Below are 25762 nucleotides of genomic sequence, written 5' to 3'. Positions count from 1 at the left end.
GGGTTTTTACGAGTGCACTATAATTCTCTTTTAATCGCAGGGTTTTCATTTGACATAAGGGATTTCGAAAAAAGTTTCTTTAACCGATGGCAATCACAAATATGAAGTCATACAAAAATATATAAATAAAATCAATAAATTTGAGAATTGAGTGGGTAATGTGGTTAAGTTTCCACAGCTTTCCCTAAACACCTGTCTGTCCCCTTTACTTGTGAATTGCATAAAAAATTGTAATATATAAAACAAGTGTTTTCCCCTACCGTTATTATTTATGAAGTCTTGCACCAGAAAAGTAGAAACCCCGCCCCAACAATTTCTCATAACTTACATATATTCTTTAAGATTTATGTACTTTCAGATACTTTTTAGCAATAGCAACGATAATTGTGCTATGAGAAAAAATCCCACGGCTGGGTAAATAAATTCAAATCATTTCAATACAGTATATTATGTTAGTATTCAATTATTGAAATAATCTACATACATATATATTAGGTTGTCAAAAAAGTCTTGCGGTATTTTCGCTAGTTGTCGCTAAAAGCGCGTAGTTCTAGTTTTATTCGTCGCATCGGGTCATGCTATACCTTTCTGGAAAGCTCATTTCACGCGCTAACTCGTGTTTGATTGATTGTCGCTTCTTTTAAGTCGTTCTAGCGTCGCAAACATGAGCAATATAAAGAGACAATACGGCATATTTTACAGTACTACTACGATAAAGGCAAAAATGCATCTCAAGCCGCCAATAAAATTTGTGCAGTTTATGAACCCGATACAGTTTCCATTTCCACCGCACAACGATGGTTTCAACGTTTCCGTTCTGGTGTAGAGGTGGTCGAAGACGCGCCACGCTCCGGAAGGCCTGTCGTCGAAAATTGCGATAAAATCGCTGAATTGGTCGAAAGAGACCGGCATAGTAGCAGCCGTAGCATCGGTCAAGAGCTGGGCATGAGTCATCCCAATTTCAATAAAAAAAAAATTCAATAAAAATACCGCAATACTTTTTTGACAATCCATTATATAAATTATACGTCAAGATTTGTCCGAGGTAAATTCTAAAACGACTTAAAATACTTACGAAATACTTGGAATATTGTGTCCAATTCATACTTTTTTAAATTATGGGATAGTTTTTATCACAATTATGGTAAGATTAGAGCAATCCATAAATATTTCTACATGTATCATATAAGATAAGCGTGTATTCAAAATTGTAAAACAAAAAAATATAATTTTGTGCAAATCTCAAAGAGAAAAATAATTTTTTTTTAATTTTGAAAATTTGTTCTCTTTCCATTGATAAATATTTACTTCAATCAGTATGAAAAATAAACTTAAAGTTTAACCCCTTGGATTCTCATATCTGAAGTAACGTTTTTTTTTAAGTAAAATATGTTAAACCTTTTGCCTGAGAGTCTAATAAATGCGATGAGCTTATTCGTCTGCCTATTTTTTGCTTTTGGTTTCTAATTTATTCAATTTATTTTTTGAAACTTATTATTTCGAATTTATTAATTTGATTTCTTGTTTTCTACACTAATCAAATTACTTTATTTTAGCTGAAGTAGTATGCTCTAAGCTCCATTTAAAAAAAAAAATCAAAAACTCTTCATTATTTCAGTGTGTCGCGAAATTTAACATAATTCAATAATCAAATAATTTCTGCCAAAACCTCCTCTCACAACTAACGGAGAAATTTATGTATGGCAACCACTTTATATTTACCCTCCTCACCTTACCTTACCTCCTCCTTTAGCAAGGTGTAGAATTTCAATCATTCACAATTCGCTGTGGCATGCACTTTTGGCATTTAATCTATTTCCTTCATAATTTTGCGCTTTTTTCTTTTATCAATAGACGACCTTTGCAAGCTTTTATTTCCATATATTTCTTGCGTGCCACATACAAAACGGCACACATTATGCAGTGGTGTATGTGCAGCGCCAGTAATGCACTAAATCGTAGCAAAACGCATAATTACGCTCTCAACGCTCAAAAACATACTTTCGCTCGCATACATACATACAACACATATGTGCACACTCACACACATAGACAGCACACATTCGAATGAACACTAACGCACGCGCTTGCTCCTGTTGCAGCGCTACAACTTTGCCCCTCCAGCGCCTGCGGATAGTTTGGCGCAACGCGTGAACACCTACCAACGCCGCAAAGTATGCAATATTTTTTGCACTTGTGACGTGCTCTTGATGACACTGCTGCATTTCAGCGTTTCGTTTCGGCGTGCCTGCGAGTTGTAGTTGTTCACGCTGTTCGTGCGCTTTGCCTGCCGCCATTGGTGCGTTAAGTTGTTTTTGTTGCGAGTGTAAGAAAAAGGTCGTAAAAGCGAAGCTGATTATGCGAATATGGGTGACTGCAAAAAGACTGCGAAAAAAGGCGAATTTGGGTCAAAAACATTGCTGTGCGCAAAACAGCCTCAGGTCTCTCGAACGCATCGGTATGTGTGCGCTTTTTGCGCATGTTTTAGTATCTCCTTTAAAATTGGCATTTAATGCGGTCTTTATACAAAGTTGTTATACACTCCGCTTGTGCTTGTGAACTCATACTGCCTCAACAGCAGAACATATATAATTTTCAAATTAAGCTGATGAGGAAATAATGTGTGGTAAATTTAAGTACACTCGCCTTTGAAGAAGATATTAAAAGGAAATGGAAAATTAATTATTTTCATAATTGGCGATTTTTGGAGAGATAATTGCATGGTGAGTTGGTTGCATATGAATCAGAGAAACTTCAATTTTCTGTGTACTAACCAAAATTCTAAGTAAAAGATATATATACAGAGGGTTAGAGAGGATAAAAATTTATTAGTTAAACACAATTTTTCGAGGAAAAATGCTTCTGATACCAAAACTGGTATTATAGAAGCCTTTTGAGCTTTGTGTGTTCAAAAGCTGACAAAAACTGAAACAAACTCCCAAAAATTTATTTTGGTTGTGAGCATTCACAATGAACAACAAATCATGTTACAATTCAATACTTCTTTCGAAGTAAACGACGCGCCCGATACCTATTTTCAAACGAAATAGATATCGTACTACAAAACTTCCATCGAAATCGATTGTTATAATCGGTACATCGCCTTAAGTGCATCTATGTTAAATTGCAAAAAAAAATCTTTAAAACTATTCTTTTGAATTTTTCAGTCGACAGTAACAGATTTTTTTGAAAATATAATAAAGAGATTAACAATTTTTTTCCACAACAAAAAGTATTGAAGAAAAGCCTCACCATGAAAATTATTGCGCAGCAAAAATCTCAAAAAAAAAAAATAATCGAGATTGCAATTTTTAAATTATTATGCAACTATGTTCTATATGATTCGAAAATCCTTTAAAAGAGGCAGCAAACTCAATGCCCATGACAGGAAAGCCACCTACAGCATTGCCTCACGATGTCCAAATGTCGCTTTCAGAGACTCTTATAATGTGATACATTCATTGATACATCATTTAATAACTGGCAAAGGCGTAGTCAGCAGCTAATCTAATAGTCGATGAGCTTAAGAAAGAAGTGCAAAATAAAATACTGAATAACTCACTTTCAGCGGGAAAATTTCTAATAAATTTCACTCAGCCTGACTGAGCATAAATTATAAAGTTATACTGCGACTTTATACCTAATTTTACATTTCCTTTAGTTACAGACACACACACTCTTTCGTTTGATGCACGCCTCACAATCGCTTTGTGATTTTATGCGCATTTGACCTTTTTGCGGATCAGTGAATTTCCAGCAGCAAGCCCGTGCGCACAAATATATTCAAACAATTGTATATGCATGTGTATAAATATTATTAGATATTACTCACTTATGAGCGTTTTAAATTTCATATCCTCACATCAATATATGTAAACATATACATATATTTATATATATATATATATGCACTTCAATTAATAAAGGGGATTGCTTGCTGCTTCGATATACTCGCATATACATATGTACATATGTACATGGGATAAGCAGCCATTCGTTACGTTTAAAGTGAATGCTTTGACAGCCACTGAAGTGTTAAAAGCCAGAAAAAATTATATATACGAGTACATCATATGTATTTCTATATTGCTTGCTGAGATTCTATTGAAAAACTGTAAGAGCTGTGTTTTGTGCGAGTTCATATGTATGAAAGGGTGGTCCGATCGTTGCACTTTTGATCATTTAAATATATAAGTATGGTTTTGTGGGATTCAATACTGAGAAAAAATGTCATAATATAGCTATAAAGGATTTGTTCGGTTTTAGTATCAAGATAGATATTTATATCTATGCAGGAAATAGTAAATTAGTATGGTGCAAATAATTATTATATAGACTCTAATCAAATTTTTCGGATTTGAAAATTTACCCCTATATAATCTATTTATTATAAAGTATTAAGCTAAGATTGGGCCTTTCAGGCTCAAAAAAAATATATATTTAGATTCTTTTATTCTACCCATTCACTTCATTTACGGATCCTGGTTTTCTTTATATAAAAAAAATCCGCCCACTCCAGAATTAGCAAGGATAGCTGTCAAATTAATTGAAGTTTTTTTTTAGGAAAAAAAAAAGTAAAAAAAGTGGCAAACTTCCAAAAAAATTAATTTAAAAAAAAATTGTCTAGTTTTCAAAAATGAAAAAAATATAAAAAAATCGGCCCACTCCAGAATTAGCAGGGATAGTTGTCAAATTAATTGAAGTTTTTTTCGAGGAAAAAAAATAAAAAAAAAATGGCGAACTTACAAAAAAAATTGACGATTTTACTTAAAAAAACCGATTATTTTATATAATTGATCGTGTTAAATTTTTTTCGTCTATATATTCGAAAAGTTCATTCAGAAGCAAAAATTTTAAAAAAAAGGTCCCCAAAAGTCAATTTCTACAAAGGTTATGACTATTTTAGAATTAAAAAGCCATTTTTTTTGAAAAATTCATAACTTTTTTGAAGTTGGACAAAAAATTTTGAAAAAATTCTCAAAAATGTTCTTCAAAGGGTAGAAAAGGATGGATAAGTTTCAGCAAAATCCAAAGAGGTCGGGTTCAAAAGTGGTCGATTTGGTATGGAATACCCCATATATACATATGCCTATAATCGACTGACTGCTGGCCTATTTACTGTTTGGTCATTTTCTTCCTGGAACTTCGACCTTTGCAGCCGACACAAATTCTAGCTCAACGGGTGTGTAAACAAGCAAAATTGCCGCATTTGATGCGAGATATTACACCGTTAAATTTTTTACTGTGCGGATTTGTAAAGTCTATTATCTATGCTGACAATCCCTCATCGATTCAGCCCTTGAAGCGGAACATCAAGCGTGCCATTCGCCAGTTACCAGTCGGAATGCCCGAACGAGTCATCGAAAATTGAACTCGACGGATGAACCGCCTGTGACGTAGCCGCGGACAACATTTGAAAAAGGCAATCTTCAAAGAAAAAAATCCCAAAGAATGTTCTTTCGAATGATAAGAAACATTCTCCATTAAATTTGAGGTTTCTGTGTTTTTTCTTTAAACATATAAGACACGTCGAAATGGATCACCCATCACCCATCACAAGGAAAGTATATGCGATAGTTGGGGCTGATCTGAAGTTTTTTTAAAATCTTATCTACCATCTTACCTAGTCGATATTTGCGTCGCATGTTAATCACACTAAATAGAAAATTATTGCCATAATCCGAAGGTTAGCAATCAAAATATCACTCAAATTGAAATTGATATACCAAGTATTGAGAGTGTTTGACGCATGAGCGGTGATAGACTTTATGATACTTAGTAATCTGAAGGTATTTATTTTAACTCTTTCGTGAAAAAAGATTCATGTGGTAGACAGATAACTGTTTCTTTATTCAGTATTCTCCATTCTTATACAAGGTCTGGAAAACGACTGTATAGTGAACTGAACTCCTGGAAGTTGAAACATGCCTTTACATAATTCTGTAAAAGCGCGGAAATTCGCAAACAGCAAGCTTGAAATAACTATATTGAAACGTCGCTCCTATCGCGTTATAATATTTAACTAAAGCTTTAGGTCGCAGTATTTTTAACCCTTTTGCTCTCATTATGGCGCTCCATGGCATATTCTAGTATTGTAACTTTTACTCTTTAAATTATGTTAGCACTAGTTGTGGTGTATTAAAGCAAACCGTGAAATCGATATTCAATTAAAAAAAATAAAATTCTTTCATTCACGTGAACCACATATGAAAACCATTTCCCTTTTCTTAAAGTTCCTTTGAACCACCCTGTGCAACGTAAGATGCAGTCAAGCGCAAATGATTTCTGAGTTGACAAGTAAATTTGCTAGATTAAAATCCATTATACTCTAGCAAGGAGAAAATTATATACAATAACAATTAGGATACATACTTACATACACATATGTGGAAGTGATTTGAAATTGTGAAATAGTGAAGGACTGTGTAATAAAAAAAACAGGTCTCAGTAATTTTTGGTGAAAAGAAAGCATAAATTGCGAAAATAAAATAAAAGATATAATTAATTGCTCACAAGCGTAATTTAGAACATCAAGACTGTAAATAAGTATGGTAAGGTGTTAATTGATCCATCTATTGATCGTACTCAATTCTCAAAATATGCTCAAAATTCCGCTAAAAAAATGTATGACTGAAGTTTGTTTTTTGAGATCAATACCATCGAGTTCTGATTGCAATCTTACTAGTTGTAAAAAAAGGGAACGATAACTTGAACTTCATGCAAATTTACTGTTTGAGAAAATGTTGCACCTTTCAACATTACAACATAAAACGTACCCCAAAGTCCTTTGAGGCAGAAGCCAACAACTATTCAACAATAAATTTTGTTATATTACAGTTCCCGAAATCCTCTTTTGTACGACGCGTGCAGGTTTTGAACAATTTTTTCTTAACTTTACTTTAACTGTTTCGTTTTCTATGATTGTTTTTGCTCAGATTATATTTTCTCTTTCTATCTATATAGATAGATGGATAGATAGATATAAAATTGAGAAATCTGAACAAATTCAGGTGCTGGGCGCGAGTGAGGTGATGTGATCACTGTCCTCGTAGAACGAACCAAGGGCCTTGAGACTGCTTCTGCAAATTACTGAGCAAGCTAGAATCAGGTGTTCTCGAGTTTCCTGTTACATGTCGCAAAGCTGCAAAAGGCTGCCATAAGACCATGTTATGTTTCGCTACCTCATTAATTACTAGATGCTGCGGTGTGAGCTCAAGCATGACTTCAAGTGCAGATGCAAATGGGCCCTAAAGCGCAGACGCAGACGAACATTTGTAGCTTCGATAGCTGAAGGCCTACCAAAGACTGCGTTGCCCTAGGCGCCCCAACAACCGCTCCATAAGTGACAATAGGCCTTACGATCATGGTATACAACCATCTGATTATAACTGGCTTTCAGTCCCCGGATCTGCCGGCTGGGTGTCTGCATATCGTAAGTGCCTTAGTGGCTGCGAACAGTGTTAGTACTACATGCCTATTCCACCGTAGTGCTGAGTCTAATGTGAGACCAACGAATTTTACTTCTTTAAACACCTCCAACTCTCTGCCATCGAGCGCTAGAGACCACAAGCGCGGAAAAGATCTTAGTTTTGTTAAAGGAACAACAGATCTTTTGGACGGGTTGATATTTTACCGTGCCTTATTGCACTATCCGTTTGCTAGACTATTATGATCACACTAAATAATTATTGTAGATATCGGCATACTTCTCGAAATGCGACTCGACCCTTCTTCCGTACTTTTCGCCCAGAATTTTTGTTCCCGATAAGTGAAATATTTGTTGAAAATGTAACAACCCTCAGTCGAAATTCATGATGAGCGCAACGTGAAAGTGAACCACACGAAAGCTCAAACTATACAATCTGGCTAAGATGTAATATGAGGGATTTCTTAAGCCCGCCACAATAATTACTTGATTATAACGAATAAAGGATTGTTAACCTCCAGTACAACGCCTTCTGAAAGTTTGAAGCTAATTACACTTACTTGGAAACACGCTGGTTAAATCTCAATATCGCGAAGACAGAGCTTATTTTTAAACAAATGCTATACTTCATCAAGATTCTTGCTAACAAAACACAAAAAATTATCATTTCGACACCGAACACCGAAGTTGACCATTTAAATAGTCACAAGTAATATACCGAAATGAAGAAACATAAAGAAACCAGAATGGCCATCAAACTCACTACAAATGGTCAAATAGACAAATCACTTTCTAAACTAAAATTGCCCGAATACACAGGTCAAATTGAAAATCAGCAAAACCATGCTGTTGCACTTCGAAGCAATATCCACAATTCTCTAGGTAGAGGTGTATGGCGCTGAAAGGTCGGACAATGTGCGAATGGATGAAATCACAGTGTAGCCATCCGCTCCCTGGGGATGTTTAAAAAATTAATATAAGATGAGCAACATTATGTTTCGAATGCACACACATCCAGCCACATACACAGAAGTCATATTTCGGGTCGTATCACACATTTGTTGCTCCCTTTGCTTTCGGAATATATGGCATATTTGAAATTATATACAAGTACATATGTACGCCGGCGTCCTTAACCGCAGCTGATTGAGCTAGGTCGTGGGAGCGCTTTCCTATTCTTCTTGTCCTTCATGTGCTCAAGCCAGTTTGACCTTTTTTCAGCAGACATATGTACATATAAGCATATAAATGGATATAGACATTAGCGTTGGGACTCACCACGTGGCGAATTATTAGTCTACAGACTGGTTTATCAATATATCGCTTAAGCGTTACTATCGGACCAGAATCATTGCTATTATAAATATATTAAATTATTAGCATTGCAACTGGGTTTATCTAGTGTTGAGAGGGAATCTAAAAACTCGAAATATATGCAGAAAGATCCAAATCTTAGTTTATAATAAAGATATTCTTACTTTAGTAGCGTTTAACACAAAATTTTTCACGTAATGACGTACTTACAAGTATAAAGAAGGCCTCAAGAGGAAAAGATTTGCATAAAGTTTTAAGCCTGACCGACTCGATCCCATCGGCACTGCGGTTTGTTGGAGAAGGAACTTTTTTCATTATTTTGTAGTATTTCCGTTAATGCAGTTTGGAGCGCAGGGTCAACTACAATACCAGTTAATGCTGTTTTGAAGATCTTAGGCTGACTTAACTATTAAATGTTATTCGACTAATAGGGGACCCACATGAACGATAGTAAAGTCAACTTATTCCGTTTGTGAAGTTGCTTTTGCAGACTGTCTTCTCGTAAATGTGATTTTGTGTTGAAATATGCAAATTGTGTAATGGACGCTCTTAAGTAACTCTCCGAACATAATTTCGTTTAATAAGGTAAAAATATATATTTTTTGTCCACAAATACCGAGAAAATGTTATCCGAAATGAAAAAAAAAAAATCGGCATAACATAAATTGAGGTAGAGAATTTCGTCTGTTTGAAACGTAGACTTTTGAAAAGAGCTAACTCTACCACTTATTCGAAGAATAAATTATGTTATATTGGAAAGATATTGATAATGTGCCGAACACAGCAGTGGCACAAGCATTTTCGACTAGATTGACAGTATTAAAGGTAGCAAGCTTTTGAAAATTACTTATCTGAGCTTTATGTTAACGGAGGTTGATTCTCTTCGGTCTTCGTTGGTATACAGTTATTCATTGTAAGCCATGTCGTATGCTGGGTTGCCGAAAGTGTAACTAATACACGACTATATATGTATATGTGTGTTTGCGTTGCAGCATATAACGTTTGACAAGTTTCCTTTACTTTGTTCTGCCTTGCCTTGGGCGCTTTACGCCTGAGTGGTAAGTAGTGAGCATTGGTGAAAGTGTTGTGCATTAACCGACACACACACACACATTCAAGCAGTTATACATAGTTATATGAAAGCAGTTTGCCGTTTATGTATGGGTAGTGTGTAAAGAAAACCATAAAAAGGAGTAGCTGAAAAGTCTAATAAATTCGTAACATTTTCTCAGGGCATTTTTCCGCCACTCTCTCTCTTCTGGTGCCTTTTGCTAGAATTTCTATTCTATCATAATTTTGCTTCTTCAATAATAAATACTGGTGTGTATATATGTCAAAATTTATGGTTTTCTATATAAATCTTCGCTTGCCAACATACTTTTCTCAAATATTTTGCTTGCTACTGTACGCTGAGGTACAAACCGTCTTCACCTTGTGTACAGTGGCTGTTACCTCGCCTCAAGGCCTCAATGCTGGCTTGTATGTACGCCTTTCTTGTGAATTCTGTTTCATCTTTTGCTTCGAGCGGTCATAGCAAACACATTATTTGTAACTTGTCCTGCCATCAGTGGCTTGCCTTCTTCAATACCTTTCTGCTAAGCGCGTTTTTGCTGATGCCACTTTTTTCCTCCTTTTGCAGTTAACCTCCGGTCAATTTGTCATGGCATAAATAATGTGCATAATTCCGTATATTCTGATATCTAACATCTGTTTTCTTTGCATAAAAGTGAAAGTATTAAAATATGTGATGAAAAGATACCAGCAAACTAGGTATGAGTAAGGCGGCTGCTTGAATTATTTGGGAAAATTTTGGGTATTTTATCAGTTTGAAACCTTTAAATAGTGGAGTATCCATTTAGATCCGAAATTTTCTTCCCACTAAATCATATTAGCGTATGTTTATATGTATTATATTTAAATAAATATATCTATTTTATCCGCGAAAATCTCTACCTACCTAGTATATTGTCTGACTCACGATTACCCACAAACATTTCTCATACACCTTTCACTACATTTTACCCAATTCATATATCCAATTTTTCGTTTACTACAAATGTACATATAAATCTCTCACTCACACTCTCTCTTCACCGCTCCTACCTTTATTATATACCCGTGCTCCACCTTCACGCACCACCTAGGCGACCCCAATTCATCTTCTCTATATTTTAAAGCACAGATTTCTGCAAAGTTGCCGTCGCACGGCAGCCACAAATTGCCGAAGATTTCAACCGCAAAGTGTGTACACACATACACTTACAAACACACTTGGGTTTAGATTTGCGACTTCTTTTCGTTGCAGAGCCGTGAGACAAATTGCCACATTTCAATTCATTATTGCTGCCACAAAACGTTTCAGATTTGCCGTGTGGAGTCGGTCGCCCGCATCAAAAGCACTCAAAATTAAATTCAATAATAACAAGCTGTTAACTCAAATGCGAGTATGGTTTAAGAGATGATAAGGTGCCAGTGCAGCTGATCTCCTAATGGAAGTGCTTTTCAGGCTTCAAATGCATGGCGTTGTTGAGCAATTTCACCTACTTCCGAGTGTTTGAAACACTTAATTGCTGTCTATGTTAACATATTCTGTACATTTCTCCAATTCTTGTGGTGCAACATTTAGTTTTTAAAACAATGAACAACTTATGGGGAAAAAATTGTCTGTCGAGATTTAATAAAACAAGATTTCCATTTCCATACGCCGACATATTCCTATATACGAGTATGTAGGGTTTTGCTTTTTTGTATTGAGATAGACTTAAACCAGTATTTCGCAACAGAAAGTTCCAACAAACTTTTGAAAATCAATATACATATGAATGCCGCAAAGCATTATCACATTACGTTTTCAATCCACTAGAATTTCTGTACTTTAAAAGCAGTGTTGCAAGCAAATACAAGCCAAAATTTAATATGGAGATACAAGAAGTGCATCAACCTTTAATATTTTATGTTACTTGCATACATATACATATACATGTGTATGCATGTGTGAATACTATCGTTACTCAAATTCGAGTCAATTTGAAATATTTATCAAATGCCCATGTTTCCGCTTAAATTTCTTCTCCATAATACATATGAATTTCCCTTTTCGCAACTTTTATTAAAAATTTATATATGTATGTATACTTTGTCTCATATAGCAAATATATATGCATATATGTACATACACAGGGGCGGATCCAGAAACAGTTTTTGTGAGGACGAAATACAAATTTACTTGAAATAATAACAATTTATATTAAATATAGCAGTCTATATACAGTTTAATATCATGGTGGAAAAATTTCAAATCGATCTTCTAATATAAAATCCTACTAAATTGAAAAAACATATAATAAACGGTAGACGTGCGGGTGACATACTTTATTGCAATGTATAATGCTGTAGTCAGTTCGTGTATTGAATAGAAAAATTTCACAAAACAAAACGATTGGGCCAATTTTTGAGAATTTTTCGAGAACTTCTACTGCAGTGACATCAATGTCATGCTGCGTGCCCAGCCACGCCAGACCGATCCATCTTTCTTGAAGCATGTTCGTCCTCAGCCACGTTTTCATGCAGCGAAGTGTCGAAAAAGAGCGTTCAGAGCTCGCATTCGTCACAGGAAGTGTGCAGAATATGCGAAGAAAACTCTGAATTATGAGGTATCGGTTAACATCGCAGTTCTTCAACGTTTCCAATGCAATAGTCCGTAACTTGTTGCCTTTTGACTTTTGCCTCAGCACCCACTGGCACTACCAAGCAGTCAATAAGATTTTCCATTTCTTTGGTTTTAAAAGTACATACTTTTTCTGAAAGCAGCAAACTTAGGTGAAACCCATCCAATACTTCTCTAGAAAAGCGCGTCTTCAAATTTTCGCCAACTGTATCCGACAGAGGAATGTACACTGAGACACTGTAATATCCTTCATAAGATCTCACACAGAAATTTTCGCGTTTTGTTTGCCGGCCGCAGCTTCTTAATTTTTCTTCGTCAACTTTCAGTTCTGCTGCCATTTTTTCGTGTTTGAATAAATGGTTCGAAAATCTTCCTCAGCTGTTTATGTCCCCATTTCCTCCCTCTCAATCCACCACTGATGTATATAGTACATTTAAAAATTGATTTGTTTTTTGTTTTGAATACACAATCCATGCCAATTTGCGTATGTTTCTATTTCAATCATTTGTATGGTTTGCGAGCTTTGCTATATTTCGGTCTTTACCTTCAACTTTATACTACAAGTATATGACTAGAGTATTTTTTTTTCGTTGTCATTTAGTAAAAATATATCTATATTTATACTTTTGTAGTTTGATATATTAAATGTTAAATCTTAAATATATTTATGCTCTTGTAGAATTGTAGCTCGGTGTATCAAAAGTGTCTGGTTAATACTTCCCTGAGGTCCCATATACCTAATATAAAATTTTTGTGAAGATCCGGGTGAATTTATACTACAGGTCAGGCCAATATGTGAGTTAACTCAATAAAAATGAGAGAGCGTTAATCATAATAATCTATATCTGAGCCTAAAATAGATAACACTGGTTGAAAGCTTGACCTATGTATGTATATAGCTCCCACATAACTAATGATAATACTTTTAAACGTCGGGCTTACTTTACTTTACTGGTTGTATGTGTGGTACTTTAATGGTTGCACAAAAACTTAGCCCTTCCTTACTTTTTTTCTTTTGGAGTCTTTATATTATTATATAGGGAAATATTCCATATGACTTAATTTTATTTCATAAGTACTCATATTTATTTAGGTTTATAAATTACGGGCCATCTCTAAACTACTAAACAGATTTTAGTAAAATTTAGCAAAATATTCCCAGTTTGAACCAACTTGGAAGATTGGAGAATTTACCTTTCAATTTTGTAAAAAATAAAAACAATTCATTGCAAATAACGACAGGTTAAATTCGGGTATAACCGAATATTTCATAGTCTTGCAACATAAGAGGCAAAGCCAGAGAACACTTTAGGACAAACTTCATAATCGAATATGTCAATATTCATATTGCGAAGAAATCGTGAAGGAATTACGATCAAATTTTGTATTTTATTAAGCTATATTATAAGTTACAGACTCAATTAATTTTAAAACTATATTTTTCTTTGCGTCAGCGAAAAATATATTAAAATCATCTAAAATGAGATATATCTGATATCAACTTAACCGAAGAGCTACCAGAGACTCGGAATTGATTATGCTAGAGATATATGTATGGCTTAGACCAAGGCTTGTTAAAATAACGTATATAATTTTATGTTGTTTATTAAATTTCACATGTTTTCGGAATTAAGCTAAACTATCCAATATTAAACGTTCAATTATATAAGGTGTAAGACCAAACAGAAGTTTTTTTTTTTATGTATACTCGTATATGAATATTGGCCTGATTTTATCTAATAGAAACAGATGCGTTCTCAGTTAAGGGGGTACTCTCATGTGAACGCATACATTTTACCACTTTTTGGGAATTTTTTTTTTATGCGACAACAAAAATCAATCATATTAGTTTTTTAATATATTTTTATTTGTATATTGAAATGTGCAAAAAAAAATTTTCTTTCGTTTTTTACATTTTTAATATATATATTTTTTTTTAATCAAAGTAGTCCCCAACAAAAAAAAGTAGTTCACTGGTCATGGTGATAGCGGCTATTCATGTTGTCTGAAATAAAAAAAATCGAATGCATTATTATTCAGTAGTTCTGCCGCTATTGTCCTTACCAAATGCAATCAATTTCATTAAAAAAAAATGTCGAACTTCAAAAAAAAGTAACGAAAATCTTTTTTTTTTTCGTTAAAAACCGTTTAAAAAATATGAAAATATTTCCAAAATAAACAATTTTGGTAGGGACGATAACTATAAATGAGTAGAAGAACATATGTAAATTTTAAAGCAATCGGTTGAATACTTTCTTTTTTTAGGACCATGACAGTTTGAGAAAATGATGATTCGAGAAAAATGCGTTTAAAGTTTCAAGAGCTGCAGACTTGTCATGGCGCCTGGTAGACAGTCGCTTACGACACGTCGCCGACTATGAGCTGTAACTTATCAAATACTAAGATTTTCGGTCTGAATTTTTCACAGCATGTTTTCAATAGGTTTTACTGTCAAAATATAAAAAAAAATCGATTTTTCGAAGTGATTACATGAGAATACCCCCTTAAAGCAGCTCACATACCATTAAGATAATATAATATTTAGTAGGTAAAAAGCCAATAGCATGTTTGAAAATACTGATATTAGTTAAATGCGACCGGGGCAGGTTTTCACACAATTTTGTTCATTTTAATTACAGAAAGCCACCGTTAGGAGTTATAATAATAATGATAATAGCATAAAAAGTTAATATTTTTCGTACATTTTCTGAGATATATGTAGTATTAACTTCGTCTGAAAGGTTTCCCCTGAGTTCATCAATGGCCTGAGAACTACTCGCGTACACTTTAGTACTGAAAAAGCCGAAAAAAAAGTTGGGGAGTCAAGTACGGAGATCTGGGTGGTCAAAGCCACCACTTTTTAAAATCCAGACAATTTTACTACCTAAATGAAATGGTTTAACTCGCAGTATGATTTAGAGCTTTCTCTTGGCGAAACCAGTAACATTTAGGATCTATTTTACTTATTTTCAAGCAGTAACGATGAGCCAACTATTATTGTTCCATCAACTTTATTTTATTTAAAACGAAATGATATAAAAAGGATTTTCATATGAATTGAAGGTGGTTACCACACGAATTAATTATTGATCTTTAGCCGTCAGCAAAACTCATCTGCTGACGAATGAAAATGCAAAGCTGCTATATTTTGCCTTTGGTCTTCACTAAATACTACAAAACAAAAGTTATGGGAATATAGTGTTACAAAGATCTCGCAACTTTGCTATATTTCAGCCACATTGTGGTTTTCTCTTCAGTAATGTTCAAAAAGGTTTTGCTCACTTCAATACTTTTTGCTTTCTTACACCGATATTATGGACTATTGAATTCACATACACAAAACAGTAAAAGAATAACGGTTTCATGGCAGGTCGCTATAAATTTTGATAATTTTGTGTGTTTTACTTTGCTATAAAAGCGGCTCTAGGCAGCTGCTGCCGGCATTATAGCAAAATAAGAGGCACACATCCACTAAAATGTGAAACATTTAAATAAAGTGTCGCATCAAAACTAACAAATCGGTCGAATTACGGCAGCTGTAAGCCCTGGCACAATGTATCCTCCAAAAAGTGTGCACTAAATTCCGGTGGATATAAATTTCACTACGCTTTTTGCGCGCTGTCCTTTGTCTAACTCGCGCCAAAATCACAACACTTGTTGTTGTTATTGTTGTTGTTGTGGTACGGTCTGGGCGCCCTTTGCAGCACGCTTTGTTTACGATTCGCACTCAACCGTTAGCGTCGATGCTTTATTACGGCACCTGAGCGCATTGTCGCTTTGTCGTTTTGTTGTACGCTTGTTATGTTGGCGCACATTCACCAAATTTGCGCAAATTCGCTGAACAAATTTACGCAAGCACGACAACAATAAGAGCGTAATTACAGAAATGTTGCAATATTCAGCGAATTTGCTGGGACACAAATGTGTTAGACCAGGCGCTTGTGTATGTGTGTGTGAGTTGAAGTGACCTTTGTTGTTGTTGTTTATGTCGCCCACTTTCGCCGACTAAGTGCAGGGCTTGGTGAGTTTTGTCGGGCAATTAAATGCCTGCTACCGTTGCATGCCACACCAGTTTGGTTGTTGCACACTTTCGGGCGCCGTAAAATACAAAATTCCATGAATTTGTGCAAATGCAATTAAAAAATCGTAAACTTTCCCAGCGCCATAACTGTGAGTACTCACTGTTCGAGCGCCTGTAGGTATGCAATGCATTTGTCGCTTATGCTGGTGTGCGTATGTGTGTGTGTGAGAGCATATTATAAACACGGGTGCTTATTTATATTTCGATGTGCAGTGCATTAGTGTGGTTTTATCGTAAATATTAAACGCTCTTGTCATCATTCTCCAACACTGTCAAAAGCTGTACGCTTGTAACAGTAAAAAAATCCAATTAACTTTGTTGCCGAAAAATAGGCTATAAATCGTGTGAAAGGCTTAAAATAAGAGGGTTTGGGGCTACTGTTGAAGGCGAGACGGAATTTTGAACGTTCCCCTTTTTATAACTTATAAACAGATAAATGTCCATTTTGAGGTTAAAAAACTTTGGGTTTATAAATTATTCAGATTCGTTTAAATTTATTTTGATTAGAAAAATTCTTGACAGAAGAAGCTTTCAGTGTAGAGAATTTATAGTAGCAGTATATGTATTTCAAAAACCACAAGCACAACATTGTCCTAATGAAGTATAAACGCAAACTAATAATCTTAAAAATGTCTCTATGTTAGACTCTTTAGAGCTTCATCACATAAATGTTTGTATACAAATTAATTTTGAACAGGTTTAAGATGCTACGTACATATAAGGGAATGTGGAAGAGGTGATCAATGACAAACTGGAATACAAGCGACAAAACGATAACATCTGAGAAAGAACACACCCTAAATCAGATTACTGTCTATACCTTATTACTCGACGCATTAGTGGCTCTAGCTTGGGGAAGCACGTATCCAAGTATGGGCTAGCTAATAACACTTTCAGTTAAACGGGAAACCTTAGACGCACGTAATTCTTCAAGTCATGTAAAAAGAAATCGATGAAGGTTTTTTTGCCCGAATCGGAAATGATTGTTTATTTCTTCATTCGGTTGGATTCATTTGAAACATTATGTAATGTGTCAGCACACCAATCTTAACCATTGAAAGCAGAAATTTTTTGATCGATTCGTTGAAAAAGGAGCCACAGAAACACCAGATCGTAGGCGACAGCGGTTATACTATCACTACCACTGTGGTATCCAAAGGCTTATCCTGAAACTTAGTGAATTTGATAAAAAACTTGAACTTTCCGCCTGGACTCCCGAATGTACTTATGTTAAGTTAGAACATTGGGAGCCGAAGAAGATATCACATCTTAGCTGACTGAAGGCTGGATATTCGCAAAGATGATGGGTATTACAGCGTCTCATAATCAACCTCGTATGGTCTGCATTCCCCCGACTTCCTTTTGCACGGAAGGGTCTGCCTACCAGCAACACTATCTCAAATTAACTATGTAATATGCCTTGCGTTGTTAGTGTTCCAAGAGGAGGAGGTGTTCCTCTAGGGTACATTGCTTCAAACAACCCTTGAAAGAACTGAATCGTATAGGCAATTTTGATAAATTGTGTTTCTGGCCGTGGACCAACTCTTGGCCGTGGGCCAACTTGCATAACCTAACGCAATGAGAATTACTATGTGCTCTCCGCATAGCTTAATTGTCGCTTCATTCTTCGCTAGACGATTTATAAACTTGTTGATCCCTGCTCTGCTCTCAATACGTTCTCCCCAGCTCAGTTTTTGACAGAGAGCGAGCACTCCATAGTCCAAAGAGTGACTGAAGCTGGGACGTAATCCTTGGGATAGTCTATGAAAACTCATCCCTGAACATAGGATAGCGATATGGACCACGTAGGAGTATTTCTTACAACCAACAGTAAAAATAAGCCTTGCTATCTTGTCTCTGTTTTTCATAAATTTATTATACCCTGAACAGGGTATATTAAGTTTGCCACGAAGTTTGTAACACCCAGAAAGAAGCGTCGGAGACCCTATAAAGTACATAAATTATCAGTATGTTGAGCTGAGTCGATTTAGCCATATCCGTCTGTCTGTCTGTATATATACGAACTAGTCCCTCAGTTTTTAAGATATCGTTTTGAAATGTTGCAAACGTCATTTTCTCTTCAAGAAGCTGCTCATTTGTCGGAACTGCCGATATCGGACCACTATAACATATAGCTGCCATACAAACTGAACGGTAGGAATCAAGTTCTTGTATGGAAAACTTTCACATTTGACAAGATATATTCACGAAATTTGGTTTAGAATATTTTCTAAAGCAAAAATGTATTCTCCGAAGAAATTGTTCAGATCGGTTGACTATAGCATATAGCTGCCATACAAACTGAATGACCGGAATCAAGGGCTTGTATGGAAAACTTTTGCATTTGACGTGATATCTTCACGAAATTTGACTTGGATTACTGCTTAAGGTAATAACATAATCTCCGAAGAAATTGTTCAGATCGGCTCACTATAGCATATAGCTGCCATACAAACTGGACACATAGTTACTGTAAGAAATGCACCTGTGATGGGTGCATTTGCTTCAGTGCAGCCGAAGTTAACGTTTTATCTTGCTTTTAAGACAAATAATGATATGGCTCCTATGAAGAATATGTGCTTCACTGAATTTATGCGACCATATTTATAGAACTTTAAATGTTGGCTTGATGGCTCCAGTGCTGGTCGTCGAGATTATCTTTGTAAAGAAAGAAAACTCATACAGCTAAATTTCATGCATCAACAAGGTTATCCAAGCGATCCAAGATCTTTCAGCTTCTGATGACTCACAGGGAAAATAACCAAAAAACATCCTCATTAGTTTTTCTGAGAACCAGCGGTATCTAGGCATGCGGAGTAGTATCCTTTTGAAGTAAATCCATGTCTTTTTCATAATGCGAGGTTTCGACATGTTTTTGGTTTTAATTTCATTAAGAATATTTAAATACATTGATAAGATTAACCTAAACTTGCTCTCAGTCAAAAGGCAGGTATATCAAAAAACAGCACCTCTCTATATTACAGTCAAATAAATAAAGAAAGGTGCCTCAAAATGTGCAGACCATAAAAGTTCCAATTTACAAAGTTACACGCTATACAAAGCGTTTGAGGCTTGAGGGGGTGATAAAGACCGCCAAAAATCAGCGAAAAAGTAGCAAGTAAAGGCATGCTTTATTACAACTAACTTCGCTTACTCTCCTGTGCAACCTAATCAAGTACAAATGCTGTTTATGCGCCGAAAAGTATGCTTCACGCTTTTCGGATAAAGTGCGCAATCATGCACAGCCCACAGTAAGTGGCTTGATGGCAATCCTTTTGATTAGTGGCATGTGTTTTTACTAACACAGACATACAAAGATATACGGGAGAATCTACCACCACTCACACAAACATATAAATTATATTATATATTCGCTCATCGAGCGCTGATGGCGAATTAAACGCGAATGTGTGCAGCTGCGTTGATTGAGGCCTGTGACCGCAGCTGTGCGCCGCGCCCTCACGTAAGTGATTGGCAACCTATGCTCGTAAAATCTAAATTCAATTTAACAAATTTTGCGGAGGAACTGCGGCGTGACGACCCCAGCTTGGCGAAGCGCTGTGTGTGTGTGTAAGGCGCGTTATTTAATGTATTGCACATTTTTCTAGGCCAACTGGAAATTTTTCCTTCTGCTTCGTTGCAGCGCAAAGCCCAACTTAATTACAGTTTTTTCAGCATTTCTATTTGCACGTCCAAAGCTGGGTCCAGCCGCTGTGCGAATATCACTCTTTGCGAAACACAAACATCAAATAGTTTGTGCCGCAAATGCTCACAGATTTCCAAGTATTCGATGATAGTTGAATCAATTTCGAGCAATTAAAAGTTTGCGTTATATTCTCCCTCATCTCCTTGCTATTCTCTGCTGGTCTTTGCACACACCGCCCAGACGCAGAAAGCAGAAGCAGCTGTGGAGCAAGTTTTTCCCAAAAGTCGTGCAGGAAAGGATGATTACAACTAAGATCTCATTAATTGCGGCTGCTGTAGTTTACAGTAACTTTTCGAGAAGTTGATTTTGAAATTGGTCTTAATGAAATCGATACTGCAAAATTGTAATAGCAAACTTACCTTATTCCCAATGCGAGCTTTGTATATCTGCAAAAGAGAGTTATTCTCATTAGACAATTGTAAAAGCAATCGTTTAAAGTTAAGCTCTTTTAGTCAACAATTCCAGACGAAATTTGATAGAATAAGAGAGCTGATTGAAGTGTTATTTTGCTTTCATAGCTAAGCCTAATACATAATTATTACATAATTTTTATTCTACTGGTATATAGTTATTGTCAATTTCACTGATTGACTGCTATATGCTGTAAGCCTCTCAGACAATGTATGGCAAGCATAAAATTAAATTTCATGTTAAACTTTTAAATTACGAATTTTTTATATTTAGAAATTGATCTGGATGTAAGAAAAAGACGAGAAACTATACACACAATATACAACAAACATAACGTTCTCTAACCAAACGCTATAAAATTCGTCAAAACACCTGTTACTTCTTAATTCCAATGGTGTCAAGTTTTAAAATCATACCACACAAGTTCGTATCGTAAAAGAATATCAATTCAACAAGGATGATACGATAAATGGATGAAAATTGCGTCGCGACTCAAGTCTATTAAACATACTTACTCTTGAGTTCCGAGGAAAAGTTGCTGGAGCCGATTTCGAAGACAGTGAGCTCGTGTGGCACATATTTCTCAGATATTAGTTACAGACCTGTTCATTTTATGTTCACAGAGTGTCAGATTTCTTGACGATTTTCTTTTTATCTTTTATAAAATTTTGCCAAAAATTATTCAAAAAGTTTGCTTCAAAAAATAACAGTGAAATATTTGAAGGTAAGAAAGGTACAAAACTGTTTTTATTTATTTAAGTTTATTCAAAGACGCCTTTCCTAATAAACTTTTCAGTTAGCCAATAATATTTTACATATGTTAGAACAAAAACGCACCCGGGAATTGCAGTAAACTTCCTCGGGAAAACGATATTTCAAAAGCATCTCAAATGTGAGCGCGACCTGTCAACCAGTTTGTTTAGAGCAGCTGCTTAAGTCGGTATACCTCAGTAGTTGCAAATTTCACAATGGATAAGAATATCGAACAAAGAATTTGCCTCAAATTTTGTATTTATAACCAAATTTAGTGTGCGCAATCGTTTGCGAATGTTGAAAATATCTTACGGTGGTTCAAAAACACTAGAAGTGGTACAAAGCCGTGAAAGACGGCCGAGAGATCGTTGAAAACATATCATAAAAACATCCTTCGTCCAAGTTCTAAGTTAAGGTTTTATCTAAAATACTTATTTTTTTACTTTAGATAATCCTGTAAAGAGGACGAATCTTTTTTCCGAGGGGTCACCGAAAAAAGCATCGCAACGAGTTTAAATAATGCATATATTTTTCCAAAAATTTCGGAATTTCTTTGTTAATAGTGTATGTTTGTAACAATAAAAAACTATAATAAAATATTTAATTTTTTATATGTATGAGAAAATTTTGTTTGAAAAAATGCTGATGAAAATATTAAAAAATTAAGAATATGGTCCTTAAAAATCGTCAGGCAAGTGTTAGAGTGATAGCAAGAAAGCTCAACATCTTTCGCGAGTCAATTCGAATGATTTTGGTGGATATTATAAGTATGAAACGCATTCTTGCTCGACTCGTCCCGATTAAGCTGAATTTTTTGAAAAAGAGTACGATTATGGCCGAACTTAAAGCCAAAACGCAATGAATACCATCGATCAACCACCACATTCACCAGACTAAGCTCCGTGTGACTTTTTCTTGTTCTATAAACTAAAATTCTCGCTCCGTGGAACCCGTTATCATTCGATCGAAGAAATAAAACAAAATTCGCAGTAGGAGCTGAGGGCCATACCAAAATTTGCTTATGGAAAGTGTGTCGAGGACTGGACAAATCGTTGGTGGAAGTGTATTAAATCCGGTGGGGCATACTTTGAAGGTGACAAAATAAATACTGATAAATATATAATTTCCGTGTGCTCACAATGTATTCCCTATTAATGGATTGACTGGCATATTATACTACTAACACACCTGTAGTGAATTAAGCCGTGTTCTTAAAGTTTACGTAAAGCTTAAAGTTTTGGTCCATAAAAATACATAAGTGTGCTTGAGTGTGAAATCAGTTAAGGTTTTTTCTGATTCTTTAATCATATTAATACGTTTTACCTTTTGGCTTGACTACCCCACTTGGTGACACTACGTTCAAGTCCAAGGATTATGAAAAAGAATAGATAGTAGTTACCCAATTTCCTGCCACAAAACCTTATCTGGCTCTAACGATGAAAAAATGTATGTACGTCCGTTTTAGCACTTAAAAAGTGAGTACCAAAAGAAAAACAGTAAAAAATAAAACCAAAATTTGTGGAAGAGAAATTCCATTTATTATATTTCCTCACATAACGGTATTTACCAGTTCTTGAAATCGCACTGTATTGAGAACGAAATATAAGCTACTTTAATATTTAAAGAACGTAGTTACGTACAGTCGTACATCAGTAAATCATTACATACATATTTGGAGCTTGCTGAGATATTCGCATGCAATAAAAATGAAGAGCACGGAAAGAGCAATTTAAGAAAAAAATACTAATTTCGTATTCCAATTGAATTCCACATATGTAAGTGTTTGACTGACTGATTGTGGCAACCAGGAAGTGTGTGTTTCGGCATGATAAGCGAAAGGATGGAATAAATATGCAAAGGAAGCAACACTCACGAACAGCTGCAGTGGTGGGAGCAGTTTTGGCACACAGGTTTGTCAAGCTATGAATTCTACTGTCATGCAAAGAATGTTTACGTCACTCATAAATGAGTGACAGTTACAAGACTGCTGTTTAGTCACTACTTTTCAATGCCTTCCCCCACCATTCGCTTTACCCTACTCAAACTGCTAGAGCATTTTTGATGGTTTTGATGATTATGCTCCTGTCGGTCTGTTAGTTTACACTCAACGCCATCGTTTTCCTGTCAGCCGAAGTGATAATTGCGTAGCACTGCCCAGTAAGCTTGCCTGAAGAGGAGAGAGGTATTCTAGTTGTGGAGGTATACTAAAGAGAGGCGTACGCATGCTAACCACACTTGTCATTTTCAGGAAAAGTGTTGACAATTTACTAATAACTATTCCTTTGCAAACAAGCGGCTAGAAAAAAGAAGACGTGTTTATTTAGGTGCCAGAGAAGAAAAATATGGACAATTCTTTGATAAATGAGTTCGTCGGTTAAAGATTAACATGTTTGTGGTGTGCATTTGTTTTTGTAGCGTAAAAAAGCAGCTAGAAGGTAATTTTAAACCAAACTAATGTTAACTTTGGCTGTAACAAAGCAATTATACCCTTTACAAATACATAAGATCCCTTACAAGAACTTGACTTTCGGTCGGTTAGTTTGGCAGCTATGTTTTACAGTGATTTTGTATGAATAACTTTTTATAACCCATACCCATAACCACAGCACTTTGTGAATATATTTTGTCAATAAAAAAAGTTTTAAATATAAGAACTTCATTTTGATTGGTCGGTCATACAGCTGCAATAGCGGTCTGATGTCGGCAGCAAAATTTTAGACGGATATCTCAAAGACTGAAGGGTTGTTCACGTATATATTGACGGACAAACTCATCGGCTAAATCGACCTAGTTCGTCATGCTGTGATCAATTATATAGGGCTTACCAACAAAAACGAAGTGACGTTAAAATGAAATAAAACATTAAAAGTTGGTCAAAATGGGTTCTATTTTATTGTTATGCAGACAATTTTATACCATTTATGATTTGAACAAAATGTGGGTCAAATAGCCAACACCGCTCAGTTTGCATATCTCCACTCGTTTACGCCAATTTTCGATGACCCGGTGCAACATTACGGCTATGATGTGATATAGGTTGTCTTCGAGCTCCTCGCGCATTTTTGGTTGATTGACGTAAATCTATGATATAACATACCCCCTGACAAAATAATCTAGAGGGGGTAAGTCGCATGATCTTGCCGACCACTTAACTGGGTGATTTCTCGAAATTAATGATTACATGATTAGACAAGAAATATGGCCGGCGCATCACTCTGTGGGAAATGGACATCGTCCCGTCGATTTCATCAAATTTCAGGAAAAAAGTCAGTCACCATTATGTTATAATGCGCGACATTGGTGGTAACGGCATTTCCTGCTTCATACAAGTATTAAAAGAAATAAGGTCCGATCATGCCGACACACCACAATCCGCACTAAACGGTAAAAGTTTAGCTGAATTTTCGAACCGTATACAGCTCAGATTTCTCACTTTCATTGTTCGCTAATTTGTAGTTCAGCTCCCTTAATACGTGCTCTTTTATGCCTATTTCAGTATGACAATCTGTTATAATTATGCCAGTGGTTTGTTCGATTTCACACACTCAAAATCCTGGTGAACTGAAAGCGTGATTAAGAAATTACAAATTCATTTCCATTTATTTCAACAGGAACATGTCCAACTTTCAGCTTAAGCTAAATTATAACTTCTAACATCACTATATGCTTGATCCTTAAATTTTGTCTACAAATACATTGAATATGTTGGAAATGTGCACATATGCAAGTGCGCGGAACACACACCGATATGTGTGTTGCATGCCACCATTGAAGCAAAAAATGAGTAAACATTCAAGCATAATTGAACTCGGGCAACAGCTGTTTACACACAGTTATTGCGGTTATTCGCAAAACTGCTGTTGCTGAGCCATTTACCGTTGTTGTTGCTGCTGTTGTTGTTGCCGCTGTTGTTTTTGCTGATGTTGATGTTGCTGATGCTTGTGTTGATGTTATTGCTGTGGTTTGCACAAGTTTGCCGCCACATTTACACATTCATACAATAGCATGCTTGTTATGTAAGTATGTGCGTTGGATATTACTGATTGCATACCGCGTTGTCGATTTGTCTTGACCCTTTCGCCGAAAATGCCAAAAACAGTTGGCGCTGCGGTTGGTTATTATCATCATACATGGACTGAAGTACACACATACATGTATATATTTTTATTTTTTCACATATCTACCGTTTCGTTTGACATACGACGTCATCGGAGTTTATGGCAGTCATAAATATTTAATGCATCCCTTGTGACAGAACTTCTTTTGGCTTTGCCTCATTTAATATTTTGCTTCAAAGCAATTCATTTCCTCACACGCCACGAATTCTTTTAAAGCTGCTCTCAGTGAAATATTCGTATGAGACTTGCTAAAATTTTTCTTTTACGCTCTCTTTAAGTCTTTTTT

The 25762-nt window shown here is 35.6% G+C and overlaps 1 protein-coding gene across 1 annotated transcript in view; it reads right to left on the bottom strand.

Moving 5' to 3' along the window:
- Window positions 1–20574, bottom strand: part of LOC120769169 (insulin-like growth factor-binding protein complex acid labile subunit) — a 134814-nt gene extending 114240 nt beyond the window's left edge. The window contains exon 1 of the mRNA XM_040096054.1: window positions 20554–20574. The gene's annotated coding sequence lies outside the window, so the exon portion shown is untranslated. The remainder of the gene's footprint in view (window positions 1–20553) is intronic.
- Window positions 20575–25762: the final 5188 nt, after the last annotated feature.

The sequence above is a fragment of the Bactrocera tryoni genome, chromosome 2 (genome assembly GCF_016617805.1).
Source record: "Bactrocera tryoni isolate S06 chromosome 2, CSIRO_BtryS06_freeze2, whole genome shotgun sequence".
NCBI lineage: Eukaryota > Metazoa > Arthropoda > Insecta > Diptera > Tephritidae > Bactrocera > Bactrocera tryoni.
This window is presented reverse-complemented; position numbering and strand designations above follow the sequence as displayed.